Source organism: Protopterus annectens, chromosome 13.part0 (genome assembly GCF_019279795.1).
Source record: "Protopterus annectens isolate FY-2018-M chromosome 13.part0, PAN1.0, whole genome shotgun sequence".
Classification (NCBI taxonomy): Eukaryota; Metazoa; Chordata; order Ceratodontiformes; family Protopteridae; genus Protopterus; species Protopterus annectens.
The window spans coordinates 971,252,146-971,279,675 of NC_056747.1; the positions used below are offsets into that span (position 1 = coordinate 971,252,146).

The 27,530-nt window shown below is 38.6% G+C and overlaps 1 protein-coding gene across 1 annotated transcript in view; it reads left to right on the plus strand.

The window, feature by feature from the left end:
- Positions 1–1,412: 1,412 nt before the first annotated feature.
- LOC122788003 (bromodomain-containing protein 3-like) overlaps positions 1,413–27,530 on the plus strand; it is a 1,216,914-nt gene continuing 1,190,796 nt past the window's right edge. The window contains exons 1-2 of the mRNA XM_044054929.1: positions 1,413–1,634; positions 1,939–2,146. The gene's annotated coding sequence lies outside the window, so the exon portion shown is untranslated. The remainder of the gene's footprint in view (positions 1,635–1,938; positions 2,147–27,530) is intronic.

The window sequence follows — 27,530 nt, forward strand, 5'->3', positions numbered from 1 at the left end:
TCGCTCATCTGGTCATATAAAACAGACAAACAATTGTGGTTTCAGTTCAAGCAGCTTTTTTATATACAAACACATGAGGATTAAGACTTAGTAATTTAAACTTATAAACAGACATTCATGACTACTGCACTTAACCATATTGACACTCTGGTTGTTCTCTCAATATGGCACTGCTGCCTGCTTGTGCTCACTGTTTATATGTAGGTGCCTACACTTGGAAATGCTGCTTAAAGTTACAACTCATTCTCTGTTCTACAAGTAAGCATAGATAGTCATATCAGAGTATATGATATGACCCTTGTAGTATTTTGACCATACCTCTCAACTGTTCAAAATGTCTAGATTTTTGCCTCATGGGTCATATGTTTGGTCTGTTTCTCGTATAATTTGTGATTTTCCAGCAAAGCACTGAAGATTAACGTCATTAAATAATGACATACATTTGAGTTTCAGACGTCATAGCCTTCAGAAAATGCACGTTAACACTAATCCTGTTATTCTATCAACTTTAAATTTTTATGAGTAATATTTAAAATCTAGCTCTATTTTAGGGGCCTTTGTCGCCATTATTTTAGGTTTTGTCCAGTCTCCAGATTTCTTGTACTAAGATGTTGAGAGGTATACTTTGCATACTTCATCGCGGTGACAAACAAGACAGAAAGCCACACACACCATATTGCACTTTATTAACTTGAAATACACGAGTTACAACACGGTATCTGCTTTGATTCCACATACAGATAAAACATCACTTTTTTTTATGCCAACACAAGTATATTTCCAAGTTTTTTTTAAAAAAACATCTGCATTAATCAATATGTTTTCTTTATTGTGCTGTAAAACTATATTCATTCTAGTTATGATTTTAAATGTACTGCCCTTCAGTCAGCGTGCGATGGCATTTAAGATCACACAGAACATCGACCTAAGAAACGGTCTTCGGCTAAGATTTACTTACTCATTTGCTACTCTTATAGTACAGTCCTTATATGGACGTCTGCAGTCCGAGAAAATAATTAAGAAAGCAAATACTCTACATTTACAGAAGTAATGCTTTTCTGTCTTCCCAATGTTTAACTTACTCTGGGGTTACTCTAGCACATTCCACATTAGAAACAATTTAAATTAACATTATATCAAATAATAAAGAGAACTATAATTCTACAACATAGATGGTTTTGCTGGTTATGAAACAAATTAATGTATTCTGATAAGTGATGCAAGATATCATGCTTCCGTAATTAAATGTTCTACTTTAGGTATCTGAATAGAGAGTAAAACCATTCTGATCGCAGTAATGAAAAGCGCTGATCTTCCCCACCGTACTGCATAGTAATTGTGGAATACTATTACTTTAAAACTAAACGAACACTCTGGCTTTCCGTATCCTGTACTTCTGTTTCTGTGTGTTTGGGTCATATTGCGCAGACTCAGGGTTTTCAACGCGGTTACACCGACTCTTGAGACAATAGGGGAGTTTGTGTCGGTGCGCCAAATGAATGATTTTTTTATTATGTTGATTATTTTTTTCTCAATGTAATAGTTACATATTCCTATTTTTATTGTTGAGGAAGTTGTATATTGTGGTGGCATTCCTTATCTTGTAATGCTACGACGGACATCGGCGGGCACAGGTACGAAACAGGCGGAGTTGATTCAGGGCTGGGGGTAGCTTTCAGTGCTGTTTTGTGAGAGGCCCTGAGGCCTTTAAAGGGGCTAATTTTGCGGTTTTTGCTACCCATTTTGTTTCCAGTAATAGCGCCGTGTCTTGATTTTTTTTCTTTTTAAAATGGCGACTGCTTGGTTTTGTAGATACGATGCATTTCTTGGAGTGATTGCCATCTGATTTGCAGTTATTTACTTGTTTCTGGAGTACAGTGGTATTAACAAATCTGACACGAAAGCATACTAACTGTACGTTTTCCTTTTGTTTCAAAGGTGCGAGCAGATGCTCTGTTTGGAGTATTGGAAAGCTCAAGGAATTTATGTAACACGTAGACTGAGACACCCAGTGGTTTGTTTTTGTCGGCCACTATTGGTAAATGTTCTTCACATGGGCTTTTTAAGGATTGTCTGCAACAACGTTTTGGCGTTGGTGTCAGTGACCGGTGTTTTCGTAGGCTATTGAAGATACTCTTCCTTATTGGTAAGTGCATGCTGTTTAATATTTTTCTGTTTAAATGTTTTTGTTTCTGTTCACAGATGTACCTACATCTCGTGGATAGTGTTTTTGGTCTGAATCCTTGAGTGATAAAGCGCATTTTTCAGCATGCATTTATTTATCGTTGTGAAATAATGGCTTGGTGGTTATTTCCCCGGGGTGTCTGTGAAGCAAAGTTTCTTAGCAGCATCAGAACCGTGTAAATCTGATGATCGGCGAAATGTTGTTCTGTATGATGCACTTAATTCGCAGTTAGTGGTAGTTAGAATTTGTACTGTGTAGACACTCCAGTGAAAGATGGTAATCTGTATGCGTACCTTTCAGAGTAATAATTAGTATTTTATTGTGGAAGGTGATTTATACTGTAGTTTTGTATGACAGTGCACGAGGAATTTGAGACGGGATCTAGTTTGAATGAAGCAGTTTTGTATGGGGTAGACTGCCCCCTCCAATTCACTTATTTGTTAAAATTACGAGATTTTGTTGTCCTAAAGAAAAGTCGATGATCACTTTTTGTACTGAAGTACATTGACATATAAAATCATATGTTGTAAGTAATTTTGTACATTTGTTGTATTGCACTTCCAAGTTTGGACGTGTCTGTGGCACGTTATTGTAGAAACGTTGAAAGGTAGTACTGTGGGAAAACAACCCCTAGCTACAACTACAACTAAAGTTTTGTCAGTGGCAGTTATGTGGGGGTGGCCTATGGCAGGGATATAGGCAGTCAGTGGGACCATGCATGAACTGGAGAAACATTCCTACAGTTGATTATTTGAAGTTTATGCAAGTAGGTGCTAGCCTATTCTTGTGCAGCAGTTATTTTTTTCTTGCTGTTAAATGGAAATGACTACTCCAAACTAAACTGAAATTTTGTCAACTATCTGCAATAATTTAGTTTATTTGTCAGATGTTGCTTTTTAGTATCTGTACCTGCTTTGCAACTGTGTTTTTGTGTCCTTGTCTCACTTTGCTTTTATATATTTGCCTGTGGCATTGTAGTATTAGTTTATTTTTCCTGACGTTCTATTCGCCATAAAGATACTTTGCTGTAGTTTGTAGAAAAAAATAAACGTGGGATAATGTCTTTTATATACTATATCGTATGGTGGTAATTTTCTCAAACTGTAATTCTTCATATCGTTTCATAAAACAGAAACTGACCACAATATTGATCTATATGTAAATGGAGTGGTTATTGTAAATTTGAAGACTTTGGAAGTTTTGAGTTTTGTATAATAGAGTGAGAGCGACAGTAATATAACAAATTTGTTGTGTATGTGATTTTGTTTTTGTGTTGAGTAGGTAATTTGTTTGATTTTATGCATTGAATTACTTAACCAGATTGTATGTCTATTCTGAACAGTATTTTTAAACATTGTTTCTGCAGTTTTGTCTTCATTGTCACTGATACATCTTATGCTCGGAAAAGAAAGGGTTCATTAACCAAGTCCAGTTGATACATAACTGTCAATAGTGTTTGTTCTTTTGTTTACTGCATAGAAAAATCCCGCACTTCAAGTCATTTTGTAGGCTTGTCATGAAAAGGGATGACTTGCTTCACAAGTTGCTTTTGTGAGTATGTTTCTTTCTTGGTGCCTCTCTCTTTCTGTGGTTTGCTTTTATAAAGGTTCACATTGTCTCCACTTGTTCTTGCAATATTCTTGGAAAGGGAAGCTATCCCAAATCACGTGTGCAGTGGTTTTAAGATGGAACTAGCACTTCATTTTACTTGGTTCTTTTCCTAAAGCACCCTTGTGCAGTCGGGCTATATTGACCACTTTGAATCTAAAAGTTGGCTTTTTAGTGGTCGTGACTTCATTATGTCCCAAAGGGTGTATGGTCTGCTGCATGTTCTTTTTCTTGACCCATATTGATTAGTTGTACCTAATGTTTTATTCTTGAATCTAGATGGCTTTTGGAGTACTTGGGCAGAGTGGGGAAGCAAATGAATGAGGGTTGAGTAGGCATAATGGTAAAAACATCATGTTTTCTTATTGCGTTGTTACTGTACATTTAAATGAAATTTTGCTTACTACTGTCAGTGTTGGTAGCATGTGTTGGAATTGTTAATTGAAATAATTAGTCTTACTAGAGCTGAATTTTGAGTGGCGGCGAGTAGTTGCAGACAAGTCTTTGTGTTAAGTAGTAGTATGTCAACACTAGTTAAGTGGACGTGTGTAGGAAAGTACAAAAACCTGTCTGTACGTGTTGTATTAGCACTTCTGAAACTGTGTTTATTTCAATAGAACTGGCAGAATTTTTAAATTTTAAAATTATGTAAAGTACCAATTGTTCTGAAACCGCAACTTGGTCTTACATGAGTGGTTGAGCTTTAGCGGTTCGTAACTGACAGTGTAGGCATTTCTTGAGTTTTACAGTATTCTTGCTTTGAGGTGTAGTTGGTAATGAAAAACATAAGTTTGAAGAATTGTATGGATTTGCTTTTTAATTTTTTTTATTCTCTTAAGTTATCAAAACTTTTTTTTTTTAGGCGGGGGAGGTGTATACTCTGTAAAAATTTTTTTATTTATTTTGCATTTGTTGACCGGGATTGTCCGACTGAGCTGAAGATCAGCCCTTTTTCAACAGAGACACGGGGAGAGAAGTTTCAACATGTTATGCAATTTTTATTATAAATTAGCATTCAACAGCAATGTTACAGGATTATTGTAGCAATACAGTGTCATACAGTGTCGGTAATCAGGAGTATAACACAACTATTTCAAGATGTATAAAAAATTGTTTGGATCATAGGCGATTACTGTGTTACTGACCAGGAGATCATTTTAAGCCTAGACTTTTCATCCCCATATAATCCAATGAAAATGCTAGTCATTACCCAAGATTGTATTTAGTAATGATTGCCCATGAGGATTGTGGGCACTATTCCTGGTAAGAATTTACATTGTCCTATCCACTCGTCCAAGTTCCTCTTGAACAGTGCTGTTTCACATGAATTGGTAGCCTGTTCTGATAGTCACTGGGAGATAAATTTGTCCCTGTAGCATGTCCTATTGCTATTTCTAAGTTGTAGACTTGCAGGCCATATTGAGTTCCCAGGAACAAGTAGCCCTTATCCCATTTGATGTACTGATATGCAGCAAATTCATTATATTTGGGTCATTGCTCTGTAGGCCAGGCATAAGTCTCCCCTAAGAAGTCTATATGACACAGAATTTAGTGATATGGACACAAGTCGTTCTGTGTAAGGCACATGCTGGAGCCCCTTGGTCTTCTTTGTTAGCCACCTTTTGAGGTCTGTCCATTTGCTGCAGGTGCCTTGTATGGTACATGCTGAACGGGATGTTTTACTCAATTATGTGCTGGATTAGTATTGAGTATAGAGGGGTTATAACCCCTCTTGCTCTTGAGGTGATGCCTTTACTAGTGAAGTATGCTACATAGAAAACTTTCTTTACTTCAGTAGACGTATGGTGGTAGAAGTTTAAGGTTGCAGTCAGCTTGTGATCCCAGGTCCCTTATGACTTCGTGGGTACTTAAGGTGTTGATTTGATAGTGTGAAGGGACATTGTGCTGAAGGGAATGATTATGCATTTCTTTGCATTCAGTTTGAGACGGTGGTTAGTCTGCAAGAGATCCTCCAGGAGTATACTGACATCATTTGGGGATTTGGTGATAGCACTTTGTTTGTAGTTGTCTGCTAACTTGACGAGCCACAATCCCTTAGTTTTGACCTGAACCTTGGAAAGTATATACCAAACAGTAAGGGGCCCAGCAATGACCCCTGTGGCACTCTGCTGGTAACCGATCTGCTGGTTTATGTGTAATCACCCACTTAGTGTATATCCGCCTTGTGAGCCAGCTGGCAACCCATTTTTAAGTTTATTGATAATGCCTGATTGTGGGGTTATGTCATTAGCTTTTGCCAAGTCAAGGTGTGCTGTATGCACAGTTTTAACCTTGGTGGCCCTGGTCAAATTTTTCAAAGAATTCCACCATATTTAATAGGCAGGATCTGCTGTTGAGGAAGCTGAATTGGGTAGGATCCGGGGTTTGAAGGTCAGTAAGTCCCTTTTTTGTCCATAATGATACATTCTGTGGCCTTAGAGAAGATACTGGTCTGGCTTATGGGTCTGTTGCTAGGCCACTTTTGTGGAAGGGAATAACTGTTCTGTGGTTAGACTATGATTGAAGTGTACTTAATGGTGATGCTAGTTAATGTTTTAGCCTGTTCAAAAGACAGTCTGGGATGTTGTAAGGTTATATAGAGGATTTTCTGCCTTGGACAAGGCTTTGAGGACCTGCTTTTCAGATTTGTAAGGATGGGGAAAGTTTGTGATAAGTTAGGAGGGTATAAGTGAGTGAACTGTCAGTCTGCTAGCAGGTTTGTATCTCTCTGGGGTTGGTGTGTGTAATAACGTTGGTCCTAGTTCTGCACATGCTTGGGTCCTTCATTTTAGGCTTCATATGTAGCTGTAAAAGCTTATGGTCATCTTTGGTTGTACTTGCTAAGTTTCTTTCAAAGGAACTTGTAGATAATTTGACGTATTCCTATTTGCCTGTTGAGGCTGAGGAGGGTGCTTTTCATTGTTGGGGCTGTGCCTTTGTTTTCTTGGACAGCAACATTTTGCATTTATTAAGCTTGTTAATGCTGGATGTCCACCATGGCAGCTTGTTTTTAGTTGGTTCTAGCTCTGATTTTTTTTTTTTCTGGTACAGCCAAGTTATGCACTTATGCAAGTGAATGTACAGGGGTTTATTGTAAGCTTTGGTGTAGTTACCGCTTCCAGCTTTGAGTGGGTCTAGAATGGATTTATACCTTCACTTAAGGGAGTATAGTTTGCCTTGGTGAATTTTTTTAGTTTGATTTCACCCTTTGAGTTCTAGTGTTGGTGTCAGCTTGAATGTGACTGCTTTATAGTCAGGTTTAACTAATGATTTCTGACAGTTGTGGCTGTGCATTTGTTTAACTTGTCAGTGAGGACCACTTCTAGAAGGATGGCTTCTCTTGTTGGGATAAGAATATTTAATTCCAGGGCATTTGAAGTAAAGTCAAGAAACCTTGGTGCTAGTGAGTTGGGGCTAGCATAGGTGTGCAAGTTGATGGTGGGATAATTGATACTCCATAACCAGAGTGTTGTGTAAAATTTGGATTGTCTCCAGTTGGGATCTGTAACTGTCTATGCTTTGAATGGGAGTCTTGCCCACTGTAACCGGGACGTGAAGTCCATGGAGTTGTCCAGTCTAATTAGACAGGTGAATGTATCTAGATAGAAACACTGCCACCTTTGCTTTTCACATGTTCAAGTTGTGAAAGGCATTGTAGGTATTGGAAGGCCTGGGTACTCTTAAAGGCCGTGAACCATGTTTCTGTGACTGCACAGACATTTATATTTTCTAGTGATTAGACATGCTTCCAGGGAGTGCAGTTTTGGGTTTAAGTGCTTAGCATTTTGCAGCATGACCCTTACTTTGTTCTAGTTGACTAATTAATTTCACATTAATGTTTTCGAGACCTTGTTTAAAAAAGCCACTGGAGGGGGGGGGGGGTGCAGGAGCCTTTGCCAGCAGCTGAAAGCCTAGAGATGCCAGGAGCAAACTTTCTGTGGCAAAGCAGCACGGTTTGTCGACCATGGCTTCCCAGGCTGATTGGAACTGGATCCCCTTTGAATGTCGACCATGGCTTCCCAGGCTGATTGGAACTGGATCCCCTTTGAATGACACCAAAACTAAGGCAGTTATTGAAATCGTTTTTGTTTATACTGTGGCATCATTCTAGGTGAGAGTAGTAATGCTGCTCAAGGCTAGGGACATACCTGTCTGGGACGCATTAGGAGAGATGAACCATGTCTCTCTTGTAGTTCATTGAGGTACGTCTCTGATTGTTTACACCAACAGGAACTGTGACAGGGTCATAATGGTACTTGATGCTGAGAAACCTAGTGCATGTGTGATTTTTTTGACTAATCCTGGCACCAGATAGGCAGCTGAGCATGACTTTTCACCAGGTTGGACAAGGAGAATGGGGCATCTGTGTCTCACTATTGAGTCTCCGATGACCAGAACATTTGATTTTAAGTGTTTTGCCTTTATAAACTTGGTGGGTGAGACACTGGTGTTGCTTTGTGTTGTGGGTGCTGTGGGAACTGTTAGTTGTAGCACTCTTGTGTTTTGGAGGTCTCTGGTGTTTAGATTTTCAGTAAAACCTCTGTATATGTTTGATATGTACTACATGCATATGTAGTGGTTAGTGAGCTGACAAACACTTTCGTGTTATTGTTTTGAGTGTGAGAGCATGGATCCAAGATTCTTGGTGTAGCTACATCTCTTCTCTGTAGTGGAAAGTTGTCTGTGTACATGAGACAATTGCTACATTGCCTTAAGAGACCCAAGACTACAAGGTTAGTAGGAGAAATGAGTAGCCCAACTGTTCATAATGTTAGGTTGAAGACTTACTAGGGGTGGCTTTTCAGAATTGTTCATGGAGGAGCTCAGTGGTTAGATATTTCTGCCTGCTCCTGTTTTTGCTGGTGTTTAATAGGTTACAGCTCACAAGCAGTATTTCTTTGACTGGGATAGCACTACGGCTGAGGGCTACACTAGAGTGCTACAGTATTATCCAAGGGAAAATTGTTAACTGTCTGGCTTTGGTGCACAATTGCATGGCGGTGCTCTGTGCTGCACATGTGCAAACAAGTAGAGATGCATGGCTGCATTTGTATTAGTGGGCATTGAAATGCAAGCAATAGAATGTGTTGGATATTTAAACAAATAGCTATTTTGGGTATGGTAAGATTATGGGTATTCAGTTCATATTTTATTGAAGTGGAAACTGAATTGCTAGCCATGTAGGTGTGTTATAGCGTAATAAACTGTGATAGTATTGTGCAAGCAAACAATGACATATGTACAAAGCATAGCCAGTGCTGATATGAAGGTGCAATATTTCAAGCCCTTATACTTAGCTAATGTTAGTGAATGCTGGTTTCCTCTAGGTTCATAAGTTTAGTGATCTGCACTGAAATGGAACCTGAAAGTCCATGACAGAAGGATGGTGTGGAGGAGTACCATTTGGTACATTTCTTTAGAGCCGTGTGAGAACTGTTAATTTGTTAAAAAGGCCAGCAGGCCGAAACTGGAAAAAAGTGTGAGTGTAATTTTTGTGTGTGTGTGTGTGTGTGTGTGTGTGTATATATATATATCTATATATCTATATATCTATCTAATCTATATATCTGTCTATCTAATCTATATATGTGTGTGTGTGTGTATGTGTGTATGTATATATATATATATATATATATATATATATATATATATATATATATATATATATATATATATATATGTGTGTGTGTGTGTGTGTGTTTTTCTTGTATGTGAGTGTTTGTGTGTACATGTATACACACACAATGTACATTTAAAATAAATTTTAAGGCCGAGTTCCTCCAGTAATTCACAATTCTCTTACTGTTGTAAGGGATACTACAAGACTAAGGTCCTGTAACAGGTTAAAAATGCAAACAGTTGACTTTTTGGTCAAAACAAGGAAAAGCCATTAAAGAACGATGCGCAATTCAAATTAATGCTCTGGATTTGCAGAGTACGCTAGTTGAAATGGGATTATATGAAACGGAAGCTAGAGCTTTGACTATAATGGGAGTGCTTTATCAAACTGAGCTATCCAATTTCCATAAGTAGTAACACTGGGAGGTGCAGTCTAATTCCCAGTAGGAGTGGGAAGCTAAGTAGGTGTAGCACAACAGAAGTTGGGTGGGTGAGAGAGAAATTCAAAAATCAATGCAGTCAAACCACAGTTGTAAAGTAGTTGATGCTACTGTGGGTGTTTTGTTATGCCTAGTTTTATTCTCAGTTTCTGACGGTTGGGTTGGAAATTGTTAATGGGCCTTTCAGTAAAGATCTGTTTGGTCCTTCTTTTTGTTGAGGCTTTCAGATAGTTTGAAAAATGTGGGTAACCCCTTGAATTCATTTTCTCCATTATCCAGTTCTTCTTTCCAAGTTCTTTTAGGCAACTTTCACCATATCTCTCAGCCTCTTAGTGCAAGAAGTCTGGGCAAAGGCCCAAACACAGGAACAGATTTTAAATATTTATCTTAAAAATGTAAAAAGTTGCTAGAGTAACAGGGTTTGTTTCAGCATACAGATTTGAAGTCTGAAACTCAGTTATGCCATTATTTGCTGATTTAAATCCTCAGATCATCCCAAAGATTTGCAAGACCAAAAATATGAGCCGAAAATCGTAACCATTAAGAGGTATGGCTTTCCCCTAATGCAAAATCCGCTTTATAGGAAAAGATCTATTGAAGTTTACTGGAAACCATGGCAAAGTAAATTAACTCCCAAGGGCCTTACCTCCTGGGCCCATCATCAGCCTAACAAATTGGACTACGCCTCCATTCCCAGTGTTTTTCCCCATGTGGTCAATCCTGTGATATGATCCTACATTCTGGCCATTCAGCATCCCCTTTGGCAGTGTCTAACATTGGTTTCCTGGGTGCTTGACTTTACTTGTGGAGGATACCATCATCGGTGGGAGTCGCTTTTTTAATGGGATTCCCCTTCACCATCCTTTTCAGACCTCTGATTTTCCTTGAATTTTCAATCGGATAATGACTCTGATTTTGTAGAACCTGTGCTTTCCTCCAAAAGGGGTCTGGGCTTTTATACAAGGATGTTCTTGGCACCAAAGCTAGAATGTTCCTGGAGTCCCATTCTAGACCTTTCCTTAATCAATTTTCATATCCAAGTTCCAAAATTTGGATAGTCTCCCTTTAGTCGGTATTGCTTCTCATTTCTCAAGGGAGCTTCCCGTCAACCATACCTCTCAATTTCTTAGAGCAAGAAATTTGGGCAAAGCCATAAGTAAAAGTGGGGCAAACGTCCAAAAATAGGGACAATTTTAAATATTGTTCTTACAAACTTAGAAATTTGATAGAATATTAGGTTTTACATTGGCATGAATATTCTGAAGGAATGAAGTTTAAAACTTGTCTGTCATTTTCTGATTTCAGTCTTTAATGATTTGCTACTAATTTGCCAGACAACACAATTTTATGAAAAGTGGACCAAAACTATGTGCATTCTGCGATTTAATGTGTGCAGTTGGGAGGTATGCTGTTAACGTAGGATATAAAAGATGTTTTTATCCTATTCCTATGTGCAACAGTTTCTTGTAGCTGGGTTGCATTTTTGTTTTTTACCCTACTGCTCCCAGGGTATTTGTGGTTATCTCCAGTAACATCCCATTGTAGGTTGCAGGGCATTTATGGTTTTTCCATACCTAGATATTTGTGTGATGCTGGTCTGGCATTTTTGATTTAAGAGGGACACATCTTCTCGTTTGCATTAAGAATTAAATTTCTGGGGTGTTTTGGATACATATCTCATTAAGGTTTTTCACTACTTAAGACAATATGCTCTTTGTTGTGATGCATTTTCTGGAATTATTGTTGCCAACTCAGATGGACGCCTATCCTGTGAATTTTGGGATACATGGCATGTATTATTCATATTATAGCAGAATACTAGTCTATTAACCCAAGTGACATTTTTAAGCCTAGCAATGCTTCACTTCATATGAGGAAAATTTAGTGGTTCATCAAAACTCTTTGGACTTCAGAGCGTCCCCTATCCTTTCAGATTCCTGTTCTGGTGCTTGTGAAAAGGAAGCTTTGTGGTGAGTCACTTAACCCTCAATCCAGGTCTTTCTTTTGCCCCACTGCCTACTTAATCAGCGACAACATATGACTTAAGATTGTGCTTGGAGGGATAAAAGTTCATGGACTTTGAACATGTAGTACAGGTTGAAACACACGCATGGAAATGTTACTATGCCTGCTTGCACTCTGATCCTTGGTGTTTGTGTGCTCCAGGTTCTTTGTTATATGCAGTGCCACAGTATTGTGGTACATGAAACAAGGATCAGCCATCTCCTTCCCCTTCTGTAGAATGGCGGTGGAGGTCTAGGAATTAATAGTTCAGTGCGGTTTATCCTTACAGGCATTTTGCGTTCTGTCTGAGCAGAATATTGCTGCATACAAGTTGAGTAGAACCATGATAGAGACACAGCAATGGATATTGAAGTCATTGTCTTTCCAGGACTTTGCCATTCTGTGGAGAGCACTGCACATGGATCCGTTTGCCTCTAGTCAAAACAGAACAGACCGTTGAAGGTGTTCCGATTCAGGGCCCCATGTAGGTATTGGAGGCGAAGAAACTGGTTATCAGGAAATCATATTTGGGGGGTGGGGTGGAGGAGGTTCTAGTTGGTGCCACTCTACGGTTCTGGGTGCTTTGCAGGCCATGAGGGAGGTGTTCGGAAAAATAAAGGTTCATAGCTTTTAAATATTTGTTAGTTATTTGCTGGCCTTTCCTATTTTATTTAAGCTTCACCAGTCTGCTGTTTCTGCTTGTTTGCTCTTGGATCCCCCATTTTTCTACATTGTCGAACTGTTTTTGGAAGGGGTCTTGCATATCCACGGCAATACCCAGATTTACTCTGAGCTGCTGCACAATGGTACCTCCTATACCGAGCCAACAGATATTGCCAATATTTACTAGCCCACAGATTCTTTGCCATCTTTACCCCCCCCCCCCCCAGGACCAATCACAATACCAGTATATTGTCAGGCACCCAGTATTACTGCTGCACAGGTTAAAACAGCACTGTCCAAGGCCAAGAGTACAGCTTACGTGAGACCTGACGATACCCCCAGCTGTGTTCTACATGACCTACGGAGTGAACTGGCACCTCACCTGTGTGCCCCGTTGAATCACTGCCTTACCTCAGGCTTTGTCCCTACTGAATGGCGCACTGCTACAGTCATCCCTCTTCACAAGGGAGGAGTGACTACAGACCCCGGGAACTGTTGCTCTATTATCCTGACAAGTCTGATATGCAAAGTTGTGAAACGCATCATCATGGACCTAACAAACAAGGATATAGTGGATCTCCAAATTCTAGATCCTACACAGTTTGGTTTTGTGAAGGGTAGATCATGCCTGCTCAACTTGATCAAGTTCTTTGAGTCAGTCACCAAAGCTGTAGATGAAGGCAAGGTGGTTCATACAGCCTACCTTGATCTGGCCAAGTCTTTTGATACCATTCCCCACTCAGGAATCATAGAGAAAGTCACTAAGCTAGGCATCAATCCCTATATCAATATGTAGGTTGCAAACTGGTTCACAGATGGAACCAACAGTGTAAGTAGTTGATTCCAAGTCCGACTGTGAAGCAGTCATGAGTGGAGTCCCACAGTGTTCAGTCCTGGGTCCTCTTCTGTTTGGTATCTACTTCTCTGAAATCCAGGCCAACAAGAAGGGACTCTGGCCGACGAACTTCACAGACATTTGCAAGTTGGGAGCGGTTAACTCCCCAAGTAATGTTAATATTCTATAGAAAGGCCTCAGTGAGACCAACTACTGGCGTTAGAACCATGGCCTTAACCTCAATGCCACAAAATGTGTCATCTCCCTTGGGGGGAAAAACCTGGTTCCCTTGAAATACCACATCACTGGTAGGCCACTGAACACAGAAGGCGTTATAAAGAGATCTAGGGATACAGGTTCACAACCTCTCTTGACCACCAGAGTGCCACTTTGGTCAGAAAGGCGTATGTGACACATCTCATTACTAAGGGTTTTGCATCCGGGAAGAAAGCGGTCAGTGTCTTCCTCATTAGACCAATCAGAGTGCAATGCCCCATTTGGCATGTACCTCACTAGACACCTGCAACAACTGGAGAGGCCGCAAAAGTACCTCATAAAGAGGATCCTAGGCCTTAAACAGTTGTCCTATATGGGCAGACTCAAAAAGACTCCAACTATCGTCTGTCTCGTATCGAATACTTGGAGGCTGTCTCTGCTGGACTTGCAAAGCTATGTCTGACCCAGCTCTGTTAGAAATGCTACATCTAAAGAAATCCCAATCCCTTTGCACCACACATTCCAGAGACCTCAACCTCATTACCACAAGCAACAGAACATGCTGGAGGGGACAGGTTCATAACACAGAGACTGCCCATGCTCTGGAATAGACTTCCCATACATGTCGAGCAGAGCACCTCACTGGCCCTCTTCAAGAGAAATCTTGATGCATGGATGGGAAATAGAAAATTCACAGCTGGGACCACTCCAGTGGCTCTACTCGACTGAGGCACTAGGAGCTAAAGTCCGGTGGCACGATGCCAGGGTAATTCTATGGGCTAGGCTAGTAAAGGCTTCAGGGCCATTAGCCTACTACACACCTATGAACCTATGCAGCCATTTCTTTAGTGAATGACTCCTTCCTGAAATCTGAATTCTATGTTAGCAAAACTTATACAGTCTCCTTCCTAACATTCTTAGAAGGCAGACTTCAAATTCATATCTTGGAAAACAATTGTCTTAATTGTTGTGACTTCTGCCAGGGATTTGTCTGAGTTGCAAGACTTAATATTCACCCATCCCTGTCTCCTCACTGTTCATAGTAATAAGGTTTTCACAAGAACTAACCCCTTCTGTATGCCTAAAATGGTGTCAGAATTCACACTGAACCGTGGCATTTAATATCCTGGTGGTGTTTCCTGTGCCTACAACCGAGATTGAAAGGTTTCTCCATACTCTAGATGTTCATAGGCAACTTCAATGCTATCTTTACAGATGGAAATACTTAGTTTGCTGATTAGTGGTTTATTTCTTGTGAATTGAAGCAAAAGGGTGAAGCAGTTTAGAAACAGACTGAGCTGGTCATTCTGAGCTATAGCTTTGTTTTCACTTGCAAGGATATTCAGGGCTCACTCAGGCTTAGGCTACTTCATTTGGACTGTAGAGTAATACTAGAAACAGTTTCGTGGCCAACCTTGTACACACTTACCAAACATTACAAACAGCATTCCTCTCCTAGGTCTAGTCAAGCTTTGTAGAGGCTATTCTTCAAAGGTTTCTTGATTCCCTTTTACTTTCCTTCTCCTGTGCTTTGTAGGATTTGGTAATCCTCGCATATAGCTTGGGCTACTGCAGCTGTGATCTTATGAAGGGCATAGTGCAATTTTTTTTTTTTTTTTTTTTGTCATAACAGTAGATGTTTGAGTAGGTCACTGCTGCAGTAGCAATTCCCACACTGTGACACCCTTGCATTACTTCTGACGCGGTGATGTTTAATTTCTTTAGAGAATAGTGATGATTTGAGTATTTCAGATTCTTTAGCAAGAAAACTCAAGTTTGTTGGTGTAGCTGCCCTTTTATTCCTTATTTTCTGGCACATGCTCCAGTTGTGGTGTATTGGGTGTCCTCAAAAGTTTTTGGAGGTTGGCCAGTACTTTGCAGAACATCCCATTTAGCATCAGGTGCTGCATTGGTGATGGACTGTCGTATCTATGATGGTAATAGCACTACACAACTGTTCTTTATGCAGTGTAATGGAATGTTAAAATTGGGCATGGAAACTTGTACTAAATTGTTACACTTCAGTTTAGCCAAAAGGCTGCAAAGCGATTGCATTGAGCAACAGTTGCTAAAAATGGAAGGAATTGAGAAAATGACCAGCAAGTACCAAAAAGATGGGGCTAGCCACCTGGTGGTGTGAATGTTGTCTCTGATTGTCACTGTTCAAGTGATACCATGACCCCATGTGCAAAAATGGGTAAGGGATTGTGGATGGATGGATTTGTTAGAGGAGTCGGTGGAACTTAGCAAAACGAATTGAAAACCAAAACCCGATGAAACAAAATACGTGGTATCACGTCATTTGATTGTGTGACAATTTTAAACGAATGCTCCACCTTCTCCTACCATACCTCCATTCTTGGGTTGCTTTTATTCCTGCATTGAGGTTTTGTATTGTGTAGGTACCAGAAACCTGCTTATACTTTCCCTTCATTTAATTCCAAGGCAAGATAATGAAAGATCACCCAGTTTTATTTATAAGTTTAACTTCTACATAATTGACAGAGGAATTTGTCTACGCCTGTGAGACATGCCACAGATACAGAGAAATTTGTACTTTTACTCTTAAGTACTGATGACCGTCTTATACGAGTACTGTTGATATGTGTGAAACTGTTTTCCACTGTCTTTATTGCAGAGTGGAAAAGAACTTAAACTTCTCACATCCGTTTCCAATGTAACCATGCCTGTCATAGCAAAACAGAGCAATTAGATCAGTCAGTGGTTTAAAGCAAAACTCCACCCTAGAACTAAACAAATCTATTTTTTTTTCCACTCGTTCCCTGAGTTACTTTAACACCTCAAAGAGCTTTATTTGTAATTTTAGCTTGATGCATCAAAGTGAGCTTGTTCTCCATCAACTCGCTTTCCCATAGTGCTTTGTATGACTCAGGCCAGACATAAGGAAGTAACTTTGATTTTCAATGCCATTGATATGGGTTTTTAAGTGTCACTATTATTTTCTTTTCTTTACCTTCTGTAAAAGGTCTACTGCTTTTCTAAGACCTTGTTTTACATCATATTTAGTAATTATCCAGCTGCAGCCAGAAAAGTAACTGAATTGCAAGCCTTTGTTCGGTGTTGTCTTTTGTAGTTCAAGAGGAATTGAAAGTCCCATCCCCCCACATTACTGCAGAGGTGTTTAAAACTGAGACCCTTGCAGAATCAACCCTGAACAAATGCCTGACATTTTAAGAATATTTTGAAGACCTTGGAAGATGCAACAGACTTTATACAGAAAAAGAAAAATAAAATTCTAGAAGGAAAAAAAAACACGAAATGGACTGGAATCTATTGGCTTATTTGAAGAGAAATGCAACAAAAGATGGTTGGTTAAGACAAAAAACAGTAAAAAAAAAACTGAAGGATAAATTAAAATCAGTGTATTTCATGGTTATGAAATTTTGGTACTTTTCCGTTGTACCCCTACCACATCTTCACGCCGTTGGTGCTGCTGCTTTTTTTGTTGAGTTTTCCTGTTGACACGTCATTTAAATATTTGTATACGTTAACATTTTGCCTGTTGCATACATCTGATTTTCACAGTAGATTTTAGTCTCTCTTAAACCCCCCCCTCCAAAAAAAAAAAAAATGGAAATTTGTACAGAAAGGCTAAATTACACTTATGCCTATAATTCAGGAATTGTAGACTGTCAGAGAATGTGTAAGGCATGTGGCCGCTGAAAAGACATCACAAAGTGACCAAAAAAACTCCTACTTCTCTAGTGCACCTCTTTATAAGGACCTCTTCTGATTTGTAAGTCTTATAAAGTTAACGGTCTTGGGCGAGGTAATTGGTGTTCCATATTTTGGAGCTAGAAGGTTGTGTGCTACAGCCGTTGCTGAAAAAAGATATACACACACAAAAAATCGGCTGCACTAGCAGTTTAAAATTACTGGTTCTGTCATTTTGTTTGGTGGATTTTCGCTATTTAACAATAACCATTTCGTACTCCTGCATAAAACACTACATAAGAAAAGACAGCAACACCAGTGGCGCGAAGACGTGGTAGGGGTATAACAGAAAAGACAGCAACACCAGTGGCGCGAAGACGTGGTAGGGGTATAACAGAAAAGTTCAGAATTTTTATTCAAGCACTTCTTTAATAGTTTAAGAATGTGCTAAATTTTAGTTTTTTACAAGGTAAATCCATTTATTTCCTTCCCTATGTCAAATGGTTGCTAGCTCCCTTTTTAATATGTTTGGTTCTCTTAGCTATATATGAAATTAAAGCCACTTAACTTGAAGTTTAAAAGGTTTATTCATTTTATTAAAAGTTCATGATTATTATGGTGCAACTTCTGTTAGGTGGCACACGTTCTGGTGTCTTGGCAAAGCTGAGTAATGTAATATTAAATATAATGCAAGATGTAACAAATGACACTGAAGGGACATGTTAAGTTACATTTTTGGTTCTTAAAATGATCCAGTGGTGTGCTACTGATTTGTTTACTTCACATACCATAGCACTGAGAAAAAAACATGCTATGTTATAAATGACGTATAAAAGTTAGTTTTGGAATGATGTCAGATAATTAAAGTAGCATTTACACTTCTACAAGTTAAATCTCGATCACATACAACTGTCATTCTTTTAATGCAAATTTATATTCTGTCTCTTGGAAAAAATAGTCTACTTTTTATATTAAACATTTCCTACAAATAGTGCTTTCTGAATCATTCAATGTTATTTCTTTAAATCCAATAGCTTTTTAGTGGCTAACATGCTTTGAAATGTTTATTTTATTGCTGTTAGTGGTTTGGAAGGGTTTGAGGAATTTATGTATAATTTAGAGATTGCTTGGATTTGTTTTTGTGTGAATTATAGCCAATAAACTGTTCATTTGCAAGCCCTTGTTATCAGGACTAGCTTGAAGCAGCTTAATTTAGTCATGAGCACCTTTGTGGTGATGCGGAGCTCTCAAAATTTAAAGAACTCCAAGAACTGGTTACTTCCTGTATAAAAGTAAACTATCACAATATTTTGAATCCTGTGCCAAGATGTCAATGAATATAAATTAGGTAATAAGTAAAAGAGATTGAATTGCATTTTAAACTGTCTATTAAATCTGAATGTTTGCAGTATACCTAAAGGATAGTTTAGTTTATGTACTGGCATGTAGAATGACACCTCTGATAAATTAGGATTGTCTTTCTCCTCTTTTTTTAATAACACAAATCAATATTGACAGTTTATGGAAAGTTTGAATCCTAAAAGGGAAGATGTTTCAGTTCAGTTACTATTCGACATAACCTTTCAAGTAAATAGGATTGATTTCTAAAAGTAGTACTAGATTAGAATATCAAGTATGTAAGGGTAAATACACATTTTCTACTATTATGATACTGTACACTAGGATTGTAAGTATAAAACAAAAACCTAGAAATATAGTAATAGTGCAAGACCTATTATGCAAACAGAAATGGAAGTCAGAGTAAGTAAATGTGATTATAGGTAGAGTATACATGTTTACAAGGATATGATGTTGGCATAATAGTTGTGGTGTTCACCTTATAAGCACTAGGTGCAGGGTTTAATTCCGACATGGGGTAATAGGCTGGGCTTAGAATGGCCCACAAGGACATTAAGCATCGTACTAATTTTATAAATCTCTTTGAACAACTTTACACGTATTGAATAATATAAAATAGGTATAAATTATTTGCCCTTTAAATTGGTAAATATGGAAATAACTGACTTGCTCCTTGTAGTACATCAGATAGATAATATGAGGTACTGGGAGAGATGATGATTGTAGAGAGATTTGGTTTGGTCAACTTAGAAAGATTCTGAACCCTTTTTGTTAAACTTTTTTATACTAGGTCACTGGCTTTTTAAGGTAATGCGTACTAAAAATATGAGGCACATTAATATGAATCAGAAGCATGAGCTAAGCATTGTTAGTCTTTTGGAGAGTTTGAGAGATATTTTGTTTATAACAAACTTGAAATATTGTTATTCCATGGTAGAATGTTTTAGGGTTATTTCGTTAGGCAATTTTTGTTTCAAATGTTTTGTACATAGCTGAAAATGTTACATGAAGTGTATAAAAAGTTTTGTACTTTAATGTGATTTCCTTGTACATGTTTTTTTTTCTGTTATGCATCTAAAATCTGACATATCAATATTAATGGATTGAGTCTAAGAGGGGGCAAGTATGCTCAAATAATTGCAGTTGCGTAAAGCTCAAATGGTGTTTCTTCAGGAATCGCGTTCACTGTATAAACATGTACGCTTTCATTGGAATTGTTTGGTTTTAGCAGGTTCTGGCTTTTGAGCTAAAATAAGAGACACCTTCATTTTATGGAAGAACTCGCCAGAAATGCCTATAGGAAAAGATACCTATGTTGATAAAAATGGTATGTTAAGCATTATTAAAAATGAGTTGAACAGAAAAAGATGTCCATTGGTGAACTCTTATCATATTCCAGGGTTTGGAGCTTAAGATGCAAAAATAATTTTAGATACTATAGTCTGTTACATGACTGAAGTCATAATGACTAGAGATTTTTAATTGTATTTCATCAGACAAAGATTCCACTGCAGATAGAATCACGTCTTCAGGAAAACAGTTAATGGATATTGTAAATCTAATGAATTTAAAGGATGTACATGAGCTAAGGAAAACAAACCAGTATTATTTTTTTTCTTTCAAAACTGTTATCACATATTGGAGAAGTTTTAATACTTTCATGTCCATTATAAGACTAGAATACTATAATCTTTAATATTATTTTAAAAACTGACAGTTTTAATACATCTCAAGATTTATTACCAGAGAACATTAAAATTAAAACGATTCAAGAATCGGTATGTTACAAATACCAAAAGATTCACCATTCATGTTTATTGCTAGGAAATATCTGACATTGTCCTGTGGGATTCACCTAAAGGCTTGCTTAAATGGAAAGAGTTATAAGTTGGTATATTAGGAAAACAAAAGAAAGGGGCAAAGAATTGAATACAATTACAGGGCAAGAGAGCGACACTAAAGTTAAATCTAAAACCAAATTACATTATTAGTCTGAACTGAAAAAAAGTACAAAATGATGAAGTTCTAAATCATAAAGCTTCAATACAACTTAAATTTCAGGCATGTTCAGTAGACCATTAGTGCTTGCATAAACTTGCTCTTAGAACAAAGAAAATGAGTAACTCGGATCCAAGAAATACACACACATAAAATATATTCTTGAGGGTTTTTTTATATTTTTTGAAAATATAAATACAGTTGACTAAAGAACAACTCTGGACCACAATAGAATATTTAAGCACTTCCGTTTGTTTAATACAGAACTATTTATTTATTTCTTCAGTAACAAATCCATTACCTGTGCATCCAGAGTACCTAGCAAAAGCATTATTAATGTCCTTTTTTATAGACAGTACCTGTTCTCTAATTCTGCTATTTAATTTTCAAATAGTCTTCCCTATATAAAATGATTTACACGTGGTACAAGTGGCAGCATTAATTATACCTTCAGTACATCAGAAATATCTGTCTCTTGCAGTGTATAAATAGTTGTGTTCAAAATAAAAACTGTCCATGGTTAAAATATATCTACATTGTGAACTATTATTGCATGTATATATTCCTGGTCTAACTGTTAGGTTTGCATTCCTAATATTTGACACATTTTCTAAAAAAAACTTCATGTCTAGTCTTTTTATAGGTGAACCTGTTTGTCTCCAATAATAATAGTTCTTGATTTCCCAGTAAGATTTTCCAATTATTAATAGTTTGATTCCAGTACCTTCAATACTCAGTTGAACTGGAAAGGAACATCTAAAACCGCTGTCTATTTCTCCTTTCTTAATTCTGAATCCATTTTTAATAATGGGAGGAAATTTTTATGTATCGTTGCCTTTTAACTTCACTAGAGATGGTCTTTAATTTCTGGAGGGGATAACCTTTTTCCACGAAAAGTTCTGTGAGTTTATTCATTTCCTCCATAAATATTTCCTCATTGCTAACTAGTCGACTAAGTCTGACTTGCCCTCAAAATACATTAAACTTAAATATGAATGGGATGGAAACTGTCAAATGAAGATAATTATTAGTAAAAGTGTCCTTTCTATAAATGTTGCTTGAAAAGAATTTACCTGCAACATTCATATCCACCTGAATATCTACAAATGCACAGAACTGCCCTATTCTCCCAAAGTAAAATTGAGCAAAGGGATGCTCCTGTTAAATTCTTGTAAAAAAAAAAAAAAAAAAAAAATTCCCTACTGCATCAGTATCACCAGCCCAAATGAAGAAGTAAATATGTATCTTTTTATAGTACTTAACATGTTTATATGAACTAGTCCTCTGCTGGTGGGAGGAAGAATATTTAAACTGGCAAAGTGGGGGCTACTTGAGCCCCCATAGCTACACCTTTTTTTTTTTTTAAAGATATTCTCATTAAACATGAAGGAATTATATTTCGGCACTAATTCCATCATTTGACAAATGATGATTGTATCTAAATCATACTCTTGGCAGTATTTTACTAAGATATAGTCTGACGAAGTCCACACCTTCCTCTTGATATATAGAAGTATATAGTGAGGTGATGTCTAAGGTGCACATCAGATGTTCTTCTGTAAAAGTATAGTTTTTTAATGTGTGTCAAAATCCAACAGTCTTTCAGGTATCTGCTCTCCTGGACTATAGGTTTTAACAATTTTATGTAAATGTATAGAGATTTTATAGGTCTTGTTACAGATTGCTGATAAAATCGGCCTGAATGATGGTTGTTCAGTATTCTAATGTATTTTGGGTATACCAAAAAACACCCTAACTGAGGTTCTTCCACCATAAGAAACTCAAATTCAGGTCAGTATAACACTGATGCAATAAATCTAATAGACAGTATCTATATTTTTGTAACTTTGTCTTACAAAATCCTTAGTAATTTCTAAATACTTGTGAGTGTCACGTAAGTTTAAATATGATGGCTTCATTATATTGATCACTTTCCATAATGACAATACTTGGTCATTTATTGGCCTTGATGAATCTAATGCCCTCATAACTACCTTAACTGTTTTGAGTGCTGAAGCAAATTACAATACTTATCAAGGTCAGCACCAATCATAAGCAATAGTAACAAAATAACTGAATTTCATTGAAACATTCTTTCCTCTGTTAAGTTAATCCTTGTGTCTTTGTTAAATAACTAAGTCACTTTAGATGTGCGAGCGTTTACCATGTAACTCACTTAAACGCTCGTGTTAGGTATGAAGCAGTATACCAAAGTCATTAATGTTATCAACGTCGAGCTGTGTACGCAAAAGGTAGTATAATGCAGGCTACCTATAAATGCTCATACCTCGGTTGGTTAAATTTACTCGAGTAGCTAAATTCTCATGAGCGCTTCTTCCGATAAGCAGAAAGGCAAGCCTGTAACAAAATCAGTGCGAAACAGGTTTCTCTACAAAGCCTTCCTGTTTGTTTGGGTCAATAAATCCAGTAATTCCAGTCTCTCGGTGTGAGTACAACAGATATTGCTCACGTAAATGCACACAACAAATAATGATTCTTCACTGCAACGCTATATTTCTTGTAACGCTATATTTCTTTCTAATTAAAGGATTGACCCAACTTCGATGTAGTATAGTGTAACAAAACATTTATTGGACAAAACTACCTTTTGCGTACACAGCTTGACGTTGATAACATTAATGACTTTGGTATACTGCTTCATACCTAATACGAGCGTTTAAGTGAGTTGCATGGTAAACGCTCGCACATCTAAAGTTAATCCTTGTGTCTTTGTTAAATAACTAACAGAGGAAAGAATGTTTCAATGAAATTCAGTTATTTTGTTACTATTGCTTATGATTGGTGCTTACCTTGATAAATATTCTGAATTAACTGCCATCCAATTGGTTTGATAAGAGTGCTAAAGTGAATAACTTTTTTACGTTTACATATGCGAGGTGACCTATAACCCAGATAGAGGCACAAGAGAACTTAGCAAGGTTAATTCCTTCAGTATACAAACTTTTATAAGGATTTATACATCATTTTGCTACCCTACCATTATATCTTACTTTACTTATAGCTATACAGGGTAAGCAATTCAAGCAGCCAAAATATTTTTAGTACTTCAAATTACAATACTGTGTACAATACCTTCCAGTGTTTAATAAATGGTGTAAATCTGCCTCCACTGTGGAAGGAAAAACAGAGTATATACCAGTGCTGGATTGTGTGTGTGTGTTTTTTTTTTTTTCCTAAAGATGCATTCACGAAGGTCAACATTATTCAAAATATACTTTAAATTTAACTTTCTAGTATATAACTTAAAAATTATTAGTGTCAAACAAAGGTGCCTTATTGGCTGGTAAAAATGAAATTACTTTTGTTAGTAATTTTAATTCGGCTTCATAGGTAGGTACTAGGCTTTTGGCCCTAGGGCTTATACAAGCCCAGCCAAAAAGGTACCCTGGCTTTTGCCACCCAAGAAAATTATTTTCCTGTGCCACTGTCGAGCAGAGCCACAGAAGTGATCCCCTGGGTGTATTTCCTATCTAATCATAAAGATTTTTCTTGTACAGTGCTAATGAGGAGTTTTGTTTGATATAGATAGTTCCAGAGTATGGGGAAGTCTCTGAGTCAGGAATCTATCCCTCCGGCATGTTCTGTTTACTGTGGTGACAAGGTTTAGGTTCCTAAAGTGGAGCATGTCCAACAGCTCTGGGTTTGACATGGCTTTGTATGTTGGGCAGAGATCACCTCTGAGTAGGCGATATGTGACTGAGTAAAGCTGGAGTTTTTTGAGACTGTCTGCCTAGGGCATCTGTTTGAGGCCGGTAATACTCTGTCAGGTATTTCTGCGGCCTTTCCAGTTGTAGATGTCTTGTGAGGTACATACCAAAAGGGACGTTGTACTCTATAATGGGTCTGAGTGAGGAGTAGAGGGGAACAATGACCTCTCTTTTTTTTTTTTTTTTTTTTTTCTGGATGAGAAACCTTTTTGTGATGAGATGTGCCACGTAGAAGGATTTCCTGACTACTGTGATGATGTGATTATCAAAGGAGAGACTACTGTCCACCTGTGTCCCAGGGTCTCATCACACTTTCGGTGTTAAGTATACTACTGCCTATGTTATAGCTCATGGGTACAGAGTTTTTACCAAAGGGGATGACTATGCACTTTTTGGCATTGAGCTTGAGGCCATGGCTTTGACACCAGGCATCTGTCTGTGAGGCCCTTTTGTAGGATGTGCACATCGTTAGGAGTTTTGATTATGGCTCTTAGTTTGCAGTCATCTACGAGCTTCGTTAACCAAAGACCTTCTGTGTTAGCCTGTACTTCAGAGAAGTAGATACCAAACAGGAGAGGACCTAGGACTGAACCCTGTGGTACTCCACTTGTCACCGGTCTGAAGTCTGATTTGGAGTGTGCTACTTTCACAGTGTGGGTTCTGTCAGTGAGCCAGTTTGCAACCCATCTTGTGACACAGGGATTTATACCTAGTTTAGTGAGTTTATCTATAATTCTGAGTGGGGGGGGGTGGTGGTGGTGTCGAAAGCCTTGTCAAGATCTAGATAGGCTGTGTGAACCAACTTATCCTAGTCTTAAGACTTCTTCTTTGAAGCAGTCACCAAAGCCGATCAGGTTTAGTAGACATGATCTGCCTTTTACAAATCCGAACAGGGTGGGGTCCAGAGTTTGGAGATTTCCAATCTTTGTTTATAAGTTCCATAATGATGTGTTCTATGGCCTTGCAGACCAGGCTCGTCAGGCTAATGGGGCGGTAGTTCCCAGGGTCCGTGGTGGCTCCCCCCATGTGGAGTGGGATAATCGTTGCTGTGTGCCATTCAGCGGGCACAAAGCCTGAGGTGAGGCTATGATTGAACGTGGTACTTAGATGGGGTGCCAGTTTATTTTTGTAGTTTGTGTAGAATGCAGCCTGGGATGTTGTCTGGTCCCATGGATGCTGTGTTCTTGGCTTTGGAGAGTGTTTTTTTTTTTTACCTGTGCAGCTGTGATTACAGGAACTTTGCATTTTTCTGGTATAGAGATGGGCCCTTTAGCGGGTGAGAGGGGGGTAAAGTTAGCACTGAACTTATCTGCCAGGATGTTGGCAATATCAGTTGGATCTGATGCCCATTTATGCATGTCTTTCGAACGCCCACCCAACCACGGTGAGGACATGCAGACTCCATACAGAAGGCACTCCCCGCCTTCTGTGTGGAGTCTGCATGTCCTCCCAGCGGTTGGGTGGTCGTTCGAAAGACATGCGTAAATGTGCGTGCCTTAGTTGAAGGTTGAATGTCGAGCTGGCAGCTCGGCGTTTGTGAAAAATCTACTGCCAATCATTAGCAGACAGGAATTCCGCTGTGGCGACCCCTAACCGGGAAAAAGCCGAAAGACAAACAACAACAAACATTTAGTGCCATTGTGCAGTAACTCAGAGCAGATCTGAGTGTTGCCATTGAGATTCTTGACATAGCGATAGAATGCTTTGTGGTTGTCTTTAGAATCAGTGGCGTTTTGTTTTTGTAACTAGCTTTTGGAGGATTTTATCAGGGATTGCAGCTTCTTACTGAGGCTGGCCAGGTAGCTCCTCTGCTCATGAGATTTTACTCTCTTGCAACAGTTTCTTTCTTCTGTTGTACAGTTTGTTTAAGGCAGGGGACCACCACATTGGCTTCCTTTTTTTTGGAGGATAGCCTCTTGGTTCTGTTTGGGATAGCACGATCCATGCACTTGTGTAAAGTGCTTATAAAGTGCAGTTGTGTAGGATTCAGTAGTCGTAACTGTATTGTCCATCTGCATGGGTGTTATGAAGTTAACCACTTCTGTCTTAAGAAGCATGAAGCTGGCTTTGGAGAAATGTTTTACCGTGGTTTCCTTAATGGGGGGTGGGGGCAGGATTTGGATATCTAGGGTGATTAGCTTATGGTCTGATTTGGACCAGTGAGGTGTTGACTTCAGGTGTGGAACACCGGTCACTCATGTTGGTAATGACTAGATCTAGGATATTGTTGCCCTTGGTGGGGGTGTGGATAAGTTGATCCAGGGCATTGGAGTTTATGAATTCCAGAAAGCGTTGAGCGAAGGAGTTGGTACATGAGTAGTTTTCTCAGTTAATGGTGGGGTAGTTGAAATCGCCCATTATTAGGGTGTTTGGCTGAACACTAATATTTTCCAGTACATCAAGAAAAGAGTGGGAATCCTAGGGCATGGTGGGGGATCTGTAGCAAGCTACAATTTGGATTGCAGTTTTGCCCAGAATTAGTTGCACTTGGATAACCTCAGATGCATTATACTGAGCTACTAGCCTGGAGGTGTGGATATCCTTAATGAATATGGACACCCCTCTGCCTTTAGTGTTACGGTCCAGGTTAAATGGCCGAAAAGTGTGGCATGAGTTGTAGCCTGGTAGTGCACGGGTGCTCTCTGGAGCCTTGAACCAGGTCTTGGTCACTGCACAAATATCTATGTTCTCCATTTTAAGGAGTGCCTTGAGTGAGTGCATTTTGAGATTTAGACTTGTAACATTGTGTGGCATCACCCTCAGTTTTTGCTTGCCTGTTCCTGTTACAGTGGTGAATTTGTCATTTGAACCTTGCCTAAAAAAGGCACTATAGGTGTGGCAAGAACCTTGGCTAGTATCTGGAATCCCAGGGGTGACAGGTGCAGGCCATCTCCGGCAAAGCATTGTGGTCTGTCGACCATGTCATCCCAGGCAGACAGATGCTGGATCCCTTTAGAATGACACCAGAAGCTTAGCCAATTGTTGAAGTCAATCGTTTTGTCCTTGTACTGCGGTATCATTCTGGGTGATGGCAGAATACTACTCAGGGCTAGGGTCATACCTGCCTGGGCTACAAGATCGGAGACTTCTTCAATGTCTCTCCATGTAGTTCAGGGAGGTACGTCTCGGGTCATTCGCACCAACATGGACAATGACAGTCATATTTGTACTTGTGGAGTAACCTCAGTGCGTGTGTTGAC